Source organism: Geospiza fortis, unplaced genomic scaffold, assembly GCF_000277835.1.
Source record: "Geospiza fortis unplaced genomic scaffold, GeoFor_1.0 scaffold333, whole genome shotgun sequence".
Lineage (NCBI taxonomy): Eukaryota > Metazoa > Chordata > Aves > Passeriformes > Thraupidae > Geospiza > Geospiza fortis.
Window position 1 is genome coordinate 3,337,916 of NW_005054347.1, and position 9,750 is coordinate 3,347,665.

The window sequence follows — 9,750 nt, forward strand, 5'->3', positions numbered from 1 at the left end:
TGCCCAGCTGAGTTCTGACCTTCCAACGAGACTGTGCAGCCTCTGAGGTGGCCAGGTTTGGAGATGGAGCGTGGACCACTTGTGTGGGCTTCACCTTTCCTGTGCAGCAAAGAGAACTGACAGAACCAGAAACCAACTGTTGCCAGCTCATGCATTTCTCCTTGAGCACAGCTGTTGCCTCTGATGGGGTTTAGTTTTAATGCCTCTTAGGCTAAGGCACGATTGTATTACTAATTAGCAAGGGACCAAGAATCAACCTAATCACTTGGGTTTAAAGTTAAATAGAAAGGAAAGAAACATAGGTAAAAGAAAACCAGAGTTTGAGACCCATCTGCCTCCACTGACCTTCCCTCCTCGTCTCTCCAGACTCATGTTTTGAAGGGAAGGGGATATGAGAAGCTGAAAAGTGACAGTCCTGGAGCTGCTGTGCCATGGGCAGGGCTACCTGTGCTCTGTGCCATTTCTCTGCCCTCTCAGCTGTCCTTCATGTCTCAGTGTCTGGATTTTAGCTTTAGACACTGTATTAACCCATCATGTCACACTGCAAGTCTGTAAATAAGGCTACAGAGGGTGTTCAGGGACAGAAACTGCCATGAGGAGCACTGGAGTGGACAAGACAGTGAGTGGGTCTTGTAAGACAGATCATCCCATAAGGATTTCCCATGGATAACAGTCAGTCTCCTGTGCTTGCTACCACTTAAAGCAGAATGAAAAAGGCATTCCACTGACCCAGGGAGCAGGAGTGCAGGAGCCAGCCAGGGAGGCAGAGCAGTAAATTTTCAGTAATGAAGACTATGAAATGATGCAGAACCTGAAAGATTTTACTAGCCAGTGTTCTTCTTATACCCAGGGGAGAACAGAAATGCCTACTGTCATTTCCCAGACATCTGTGAAGGAAACAGGAGGCTGCTCACCTCCACATTATTCATACTTAATTTTCTATAACTACATCAAATCAGTATAAATGTGGATGTGTCATGGGGGAAGAGGGACACATTTTCTAAGTGCACCTCCTGAGCCTCTGCCTGTGACGTTCATGTACTTGCTACCTCTGCTTCACTGCATTGCAGAAGTGAGACAGGAATCTTATTTCCAATAATTCCTTTCCATCCCCCACAAAGAAAACAAAAATCATGCACTTACTGTCCATAAAACAGCCAAATTTTCAGTCCTACTGATACATACCAAAGTGATAAGCAAAGCTAGAAGACCATGACTGCAAATATAAAAGTATCCCAGCAGTTTCCCAAATTTTTTTGTGGTTTGGTTTGTTTTAATCTCCCAGAACTTTGTAATGTAATGACAGGCTTCAAAGTTCCCCACCCAAACACATTTGAATGAAGACTCTTCCTCACTCAATACCAAAGGGGTCATGTTTCCTCACAGACCTGAAAAAAATCAACCTTCATCCAGAGCACAACTTCAAAACAATGTCAGAAGATAAACCACGTAGAAGCTCCCAGAAAAGGACCTTCTAATTGTGCCTGGTGATAGAGACCTTGCGAACTAGATCCCCCATCAGAGTTAATCCTGCATCATTGGTAAGGTTTTATAAGAAACCATTAACTACTACATGAAGGAAGCATAGATAGGTTGATAATCTTGTGCATTTTAAATACAAAGGGATCGATTTATTCATCTGCCTGACAGCCTGCACTGTCTTCCTTGGCTTGTTCCCACTTCCTGTCCAATAAGTGCACTTGAAAGACATACTCAACACAGGTCTGCTTCACATGCCCCAGCAGTTTAACAATGGTTAGCCTCAGTTCCTCTGCAATATTTTTCCTATTCAATGACCCATCAGCCAAATAACCCCCTGAACCACAAAACCAGCTTGATCATGATCAGACTCATAGTGGTCACAGCTGAAAGAAAACAAGTACATGTTTGTTCCTAGTGTTCAGCTCTCTCTCTCTGTTTGCAGGTAGACCAGATTCCCCACCCTCAGATCAAATAAAGAGCTTAGTTAGTTACCAGAGGTATCCTCCCAGTCATAAAACAGGTCTCCCTGTGATGAACTGCCCAGAATTAATATATCCCTGCAGCAGAAGCCTTTTGCTAGCTCTCTTTGAACTACAATGGAACATCTGTTGACAATCTCCCGCAGGGTAGCTTCTCTCCTCCCCTGTTCTAATCCTCTCTCTCTTTCAGAAGTACACATCAGCTGCCACAGGACGACTCTCACAAGCATTAGAGTGTTTCCTTTCACTGGTCTTTCTTGGGACCAGTAGGAAGAGGAATGATCAGTCAGCTCTGATCAGTATTTTCTTCAAAATTTGCTGTTATGTCCAGATTCCTGAAGCTTTTGATGCTGAATTACAGGTTCTGCTTGGAATAATACAAGATTCATGGGTTCTTGAACATGATTTTGAGCCAGATTTGGACACTCATTTTATTCTGACTGAGAAGAGTTTTACTAGGGACAATTGCAAAATTAGCAAAGTGTTCCTTTGCGCTAGTCCTGTCTATGTCTTCTGATCACACAGACAAGTAAACACAGCTAATTGCTAATTGCTTCAATTTCCCTTCTGATAATCTCATCTTAAGGGCAGGATGAGAAATTTTGCCCACTTTTTCAAAAGGATCTCAATATTTTAGGTGGAAGGCAGCTGTGGACAAAACTATTTGTGGCTGTCTAGCAGAAAGGGAACCTGTTTTCACAAAGGACTTGAAGAAGCACTGGGAAAAGAGCTCCCTTTATTTTACAGAGTCTAAGCTGGTGTCATTCATTCACCTCTTCCCTTCTCCTTCAACAGACAGCAATTATAAAATTAAGTTATCTCAGAGGGAAATGGAATAAAAAAAATTCAAACCACAAAAGGAAATTTCACTGAGCCCTTTCTGCCACTGTGGCTCTCTATTCTCATAAAACAAACCAGCAACCTCCCCCTTGTGAGCATCATGGAATGTTCTGTTCAAATAACAACATTTCTCCACCTGTTTTGTGGCACACAAGAGGAAGCATTTTACCAGCACTTGTCAAGTCAGCTGCTCCATATTGGGTTGTGACAGGGTAAATCTATGGTCATTCTATATCTGTTCTGTTCCTGCTGTGCATAGTCTCCCTAAAAGGAACAATCCAAGCTCAGCTCTACATCCCAGAGCTTTAGATAGCCAACAGTGTAAGCACAGCCCAACATAACACAAAACTTACTGTATAACTGGGAGAAAAAAACCTAAACATTTGAAGGCATTAGTAGAGAAAACACACTAAATTCTCTCAATTTGTTCTGGTGCACGGAGTGAGAGCTCAGAGGACAGGATCATACAACCCATCCCATTAGAGAGGGCTGAAGCAGAGGACTGCAGCTAGGAATCCTCTGACCTTAGAGGAACACCCCCACTGTAGCCAAGCACCACAGCATCTCTCTGCCAGCCAGCTGGCAGCTGCCAAAGCTGATTGACAAATCACAAATCAGGCCCTGCACCAGTGCCTGTCCCCTGCAGAGAAAGAGCAGAACACACAGAAAGGCTAGAAGGGGCAGGTCTGAACAAGGGGGCATGAGATGGCAAACAGCAGCTCAGGTCTCTGGCTGAGTGTGGGACTGGGCAGTGTGTGAGTGATTTCTCAGAATGGCTGTTTCCCTCCCTGGAGCTGCCCCCCTTGGATCAGCCCCACACCTCACAGCTTCCACTTGTGGAAAATCCAGGGCACAAACAAGTGAAGAAGAGTTTGCCCACCCAGGGAAGCCAAGATCCTTTCCATGTTTTAGTTGTTCCTCACAGTAAAGAGTGCATCTTTTAGTTAACATTAAAGGTCATGCAGCTCCAGCCCAGGCAAGTCATTGCTGAGATCATCACTCCAGCTATTTCCAGCCACTTCTCCAGCACCAGCTCAAAACACAGCCTGGAGACACGTGTGCAATCTACACCAAAGAATTATCCTTCCCCAGCCTTCTTACCCCATGTGCCAGACCTGGGCACAGCAGCAGTCTGTGTCTATCCCCTCCAGCACTGCTGGTTCAGTGTGCTCTGCAATAGTCTCAAACCCTATTAAAAACATCCTCATTTATCTCCCACTGAAACAGAAATACCAATGAGCATCCTCACAAGCCACGTAAACTCAAATAAAAAGAGGTGCCCGTGATTCCAAGTGTCCTAGGCTAGCAAGCTGCTCCTGGGTGCCCCTGCCATAACAACCCCTGCAGGGTTCTGATGCTACCATGTACAAAGAGTTGCTACAATGGTACAGCAACAGGTAATGAGCTGTTTATTATTAAATGAGGGGCTTTGCTTGAACGTCTGATCAGTAAACTCTGTATAAGAGTCCCCACCTGGCATGTGCCTCAGAATACATGTTAGAGAAAAGCTTAACCCTTTGATGGGACATGCAGGCTCTTCAGGCATTGCCCTAACAGCAGCCTGACATGTTACAACTGCACCTACAAAGCAGTTAATTGTAGCAGGTTTGCTAGTAAAGTCTGAATCAGCAGGATTAGTAAATTGGAAAAACAGCACACAGGGCAGTTTAATATGCCTTACAGCCCCCATTCACAAGAATCTTAAGCATCTTACTAAAGTAGGGCATGAATGTTTTTATTTTAAAGGAACATTAGCCCTTTGTTCCTGATTTCTTTTAATGCTAAGTGTTAATGCAAACACAAGGGGGTTTTATATCCTAAAAGCAAGGCATAAATCCAAAAGGATGAAGAGGCTAACCTTCTTGAAGTGAGCAATTTTCACCTTCTCACTGGCTGTGTGTCAGCACCAAAACAAAAATGGAGCCACATTAAAAAATGGTATCTTGGCACTGTCAGGGGAAGTGATAAGTATCATAATTGGCCCTCACATGCAGCTTTTCATTATCCTGACACTACATGGGGAGGGAGGATGAAAGAACAGACAGGCACACACATGTTACATCTGTCCTGGCATAGCAATGCTGCTCTTAGAACTAAATTTTAAATCTGGCCCAAGTGCTATGCCACTACTCCAAACTGTACTATCTTCCTGCCTTGAGGCACCTGATACTCAGCCCTACCAGTAAAACTGGGCCAGCAGGAGCCTCTCATCTGTGTGACCTCTGGAATGCCCTGAGCAGCAGAGCTTTGTCATCCACAGCACAGCAGAAAACCCTTCCAGGTTCTTAAGGGTGCAGGATCCAGCCCCACTTACCTGCAGGCACCTCCATCTCCATGGCACTGGAAAGCTCCTTGGAGCTGAAGTGTCTGGGGTGGGAACCTCAGCCAAAAGTGGAGACAACCACTCTGCCTATCTCAGCAAGTTCTTACTTCTCTCTAAAAGAAATGAAAAAAACCAGCAGATTAGGCCAAAATTTTTCAAGGATAGACTTGTTGAGTCTAAGCATCCTTTGCCTACCTTTTGTGACACCTGTAACACTTGGAGAAACTGCAGTTAGTCCAATTTAATAGCATTTTATTATTCCTACATGGGTACAAACAGTGGCACAAGGCAGCAGAAAACAGGTTCCATGACAGGCAAGAGAACATATTGGCAAAAATGTTCAGGCATTGGAATTCACCTGTCTGTGGCACCAACAGCTCCAACCAGCTCCACATTGTTCAGGTTTAAACCACAAGCAATCAGCCACCTCATTTCTGCTCTGAGCCACGGCCACAACACCAAACCCTTCCCATACAGGGGTCAGTTTGTGCTGGAAAGGGACAGGACACCTGACCTTACCACGAGATCTCTAAACCAGAGGCTAGAAAACCACATCCCAGACTGTTAGTAATGTTGGAGTAAGCGTTTCCTGTGATCTCTTCTTTCCCCTCAGGTGCCATGGATGTTACTTCCTTCCAGAAGAGACTTTTCACTTGATCTTTCAGATCAGAGACTGTAGATCTGACTGAAGGATAACACTGACAGTCCCTTAGCAATGCCTGCTAGAGCAGTTACTGGGGGTGAGGATGGGGTGGCACCACTTTGGTGGGGTTTCCAACAGTTGTGCCTCGTGCAGCAGAAGGCAGCTCTGCTGAGCAATTCAGTTCTGTTTTCAGAGGTGAATGGGCTGGCAGCAGAACATCTGCCTCCCCACTTAGCCCCGATCACATTGTTCTCTCAAATGTGCCAGCACAATTTTTTTCCTGCAGCAGCACTGTGAAGCACACCATTTCAGGGGAAAAAAAATCCAACAAAAAAGCCCAAACAATGACGCACTTGTTAGAACCAGCTCGGCTCCCTGATCAGATTTACAGCACACCAACAACTGCAGTGGTAGAAATTTGGGAGGCAATGTGCTGTGAGGCCAGGGCAGGAAAATGCAGAGAGATTGGAACATTTTAAGCTGATGTTGACAGCACAGACAACGTCTCATGAAATCAGAGCTTGACAGGTGGGAGGGTGACATAATAAGGGAAGGCATTAGGCTTTTATAGAAAGAAATAGGGAATCAATATTTAATTACAGGAGAACTGCAATGAAGTTGCATTATTGAAACCATCTCACCAAGTTGATACAATATTTTTTATCAAAGAAAACCTAATAATGAATCTACATTAACCTCCAGACTCAGTGTTCACCAATACTTCCCCACTAATAAAAATAGACATTTATATGCTTGTGGTCAAGAGCTAGAAAGATCAGAAAAACTGACAAGGAATTAAGGTGTCCTTTAACTCCATTTCAGTTACCAAATTGCCCTGACTGTTCAAACAATTGATGTGAGTCTCTCTCTCACATTAGGCTCCTACCTAATGCAGAGCAATTGTTCTTTGCCAGGGTCAGGAGAAGGTTTCAAGAGCCGTGGATGGAAAACAGAAGGAAAATCCCTTCTGTTACAATCAGTACAACATTCTGTCTGTGTCATTTACTGTTGTGGAGAACAATGAGATCTAATGATCCTTTTTGTATAAATGCTTCATGCTAATAACACCAAATCACACTGTATGCCACGTCACAGCAGCATTAGCCCGAGGGGGGATGAATGAGAGTGTTGTGTTTTTCCTAATAATAGAACAAACCACAAAGCCATACCTGGGACACAGACACCTCACAGACACATTGCTGCCTTCCCCCAGGGAAGTAAACCATATTCTCTGTTTTGCTGTAGCACAAAGCTGTCAGGGGGGAGAGAATGGAAGCAGTGACATGAACTCTCAGCCAGACCTGTGACAGTTCAGACATCTGGCAGCTGTCCGAGGGCAGCTGGGGTTGGACAGAGGGGACGATGAAACAGAGCCAAAAAGATCTAAGGATCTTCAACAAGGAGGCTGAGATGTCACTCATTTCTCTCCAGGGAGCAGGGCAGAGCCCTTGGTAGGGGTGGGGGAGAGCAAGGGCTGAGCTAGCAGAGGTTTGAGGCACAAACAAAGCCAGTTCTCACCAGCTGGGGAGAAAGGAATGTGAATGATGGGGAAACTGGGAAGGGATTAGAGCCCAGGCATTTCAAATGAACACCTCTTCTTAAACTGACCAATTATTTCAGTCATTGCAGCAAAGTGCAAGTAAAGTATTGTCCAAACAGCAGCAAGGAGACCGCCCTGACAGAGGGCCTGGGTAGGAGACAGCAACACTCCTGGTTAAACAAGGCAGATGATGAGGTGGCTCAGGGAACAGCTCCAAGGAGACCTGTGAAGGAACAGCAGGTACCATCCTCCATGCCTATGTGGAATGAGCAGATGATGCCAACCCTCAGGATACAAACGTCTCAGCAGCAGAGGCTGCCATTTAGAACCACAGAATATCCTGTGCTGGGAGGGACCTGTAGGCACCCAGCTTGTGGTAATTGGGAGTGGGGCTGCAGCTGAGCCTCATCCCCACACAGCTGTGCAGGACAGGTGACCAGCACTGAGGGTAATGAGATATGGAGGGCTGAGATTACTGACCAGCCACAGAGGGTACAGAGGGCACACAGGTGTAAGGCATGTAAGATGAGGGGAATAAAATGTTGGACTGAAAGGTGAACAATGGTGGATGCTTGAAGCATTCTGGTGGGGTGTTATGCTGTATGGTGACACTCTGTGTATTGTGGCTGTCTTGACTGTGGTGTGTGCTGTGACAGGGACCCACAAGGATTGTCAAGTCCAACTCCTGGCTCTGCATAGGACAACTCCAAAAATCACCCGTGCACCTGAGAGCATTGTCCAAATGAACTCTGGCAGGCCCAGTGCTGTCAGCCCTTCCCTTCATGAGCTGCCTCAGAAGGACTGAACACCCTTCCTGCACTTAGCCTAACTCCAGGAGAGGGCAGACACTGAAGTCAAACCTGCCTCAAGCCTTGCCAGTTCAGGACTGAAGTGGAAGAGCCCCCTCACAGAGCTGGCAAATCTGTCTCCTTCTGCATCAGTAAAGCCGGAGTCACACCTGGAAATGAGCTGTGCTCCACGGGCAGGTACAAAGGACAACAGCAGGATGAGAGATCAATCCCCAGCATCTCTGAGCTTGCCAATCCAGCAATTTCCACAGCACGAGCTGTCCTGCAGAGCTCGGAGCAGCCGCCAGCCAGCAGCACCCTGCTTTGACACATTCCTGCAGCTCCCAGGCAGCTGCTCTGCCTGACACCAGGAGCTGCGCTGGCTCCTGCAGCGTGCGTGCTCCTGGGCACCCCCAAATTCCCTGAAGGGGTGTCCCCTCCTCCTGATGTGTACAAACTGTAAGATTGTGCTTTGTTAGACTGAGCTTTGTGGCTGCTCACCTGAAATACAGGGGACAACCACTTCCAAGTGTTTTCCGGAGGCAGCCTCTGATCCAGCACAGCATTAAGCCCTTCAGAAAAATCTCAGAACAATTGAGAAGAAGAAGGGAGCTGGACATATAACATGCCAACATAGGCAAAACCCTCTTATTTCCAGCATCTAAGATGCAAAGCCCTTTCTGCCTTATATCCAGCTCTTTGTCTTTGTTGAGCAGGGAGATCGAGCAACCTTGTGCAAGGCTACCCTCAGCCTTTTTCTTCAGCAGGACTTCAGAAACCTAGACAAGAAGTGATCTGTCCAGAGACTCTTGCAGCTCTCAGTGCTTTAGTTACACTGCCTTTACTTTTACTGCTTCATAGCTTATGGATCTGCTCCTGCTGGAGCTCTTTCTCCTCTGTTCTCTCAAATGTGCCACAGACAGAGATATTCAATGATATGAGCGGATGGGCAGACACAGGTTTTGTATGAGGATTACTCACAATTTAGTCCAAAAAAGAACATAGTTAGTGGTCTGGTGCAACTTCACAAGCTGGAAATGCAGGGAGATCTGGAAAGAACAAACTGTAATTCTAAACATGACTGACAGGACCCATCTGCCCTCCCACTAGAGAAGGCATGGGTATAATAAGGAGGAACTCTTGTAGTACTAGAAGATATAAGGAAACTCCACAAAGCAGTAAGTTTGCGTATCTGAGGTACTTCTGTCCCCAAGAATTTGCACATTTGATGTCCTGCACTTCATAAAATCCAGGACTACAGGCTGGAGAGCATTGTACAAGTACTATAAAGCTTGTGATAAGCAGCTATAAAAATTGGGGTAAGGAGACCCAAATCTGACGCTCAATCTCCAGTATGTTAGGGAATACAGAATGTGCAAAGAACGTGTACTTGCAGAAGGGGAAGGAGAAAGGATTGCCAGCACAGAGGCCTCACTGTTTCAGCGAGCAGCACCCTCCCACAGACACAGGTGGGGCTTTCCCACAGAGCGTGAGGCCAGGAAAGGAGGCCTAATCCCTGGCGGGGCACAAGGCGGGAACAGCGAGGGGACCCCGGCCGGACTGCACTGGCTGAGCATGCTGGGACACGGAGTCCCCTCTGGGGCAGCCGGCGCGGAGGGGAGAGCGCCGCGCACTACAATTCCCGTGGTTCTTTA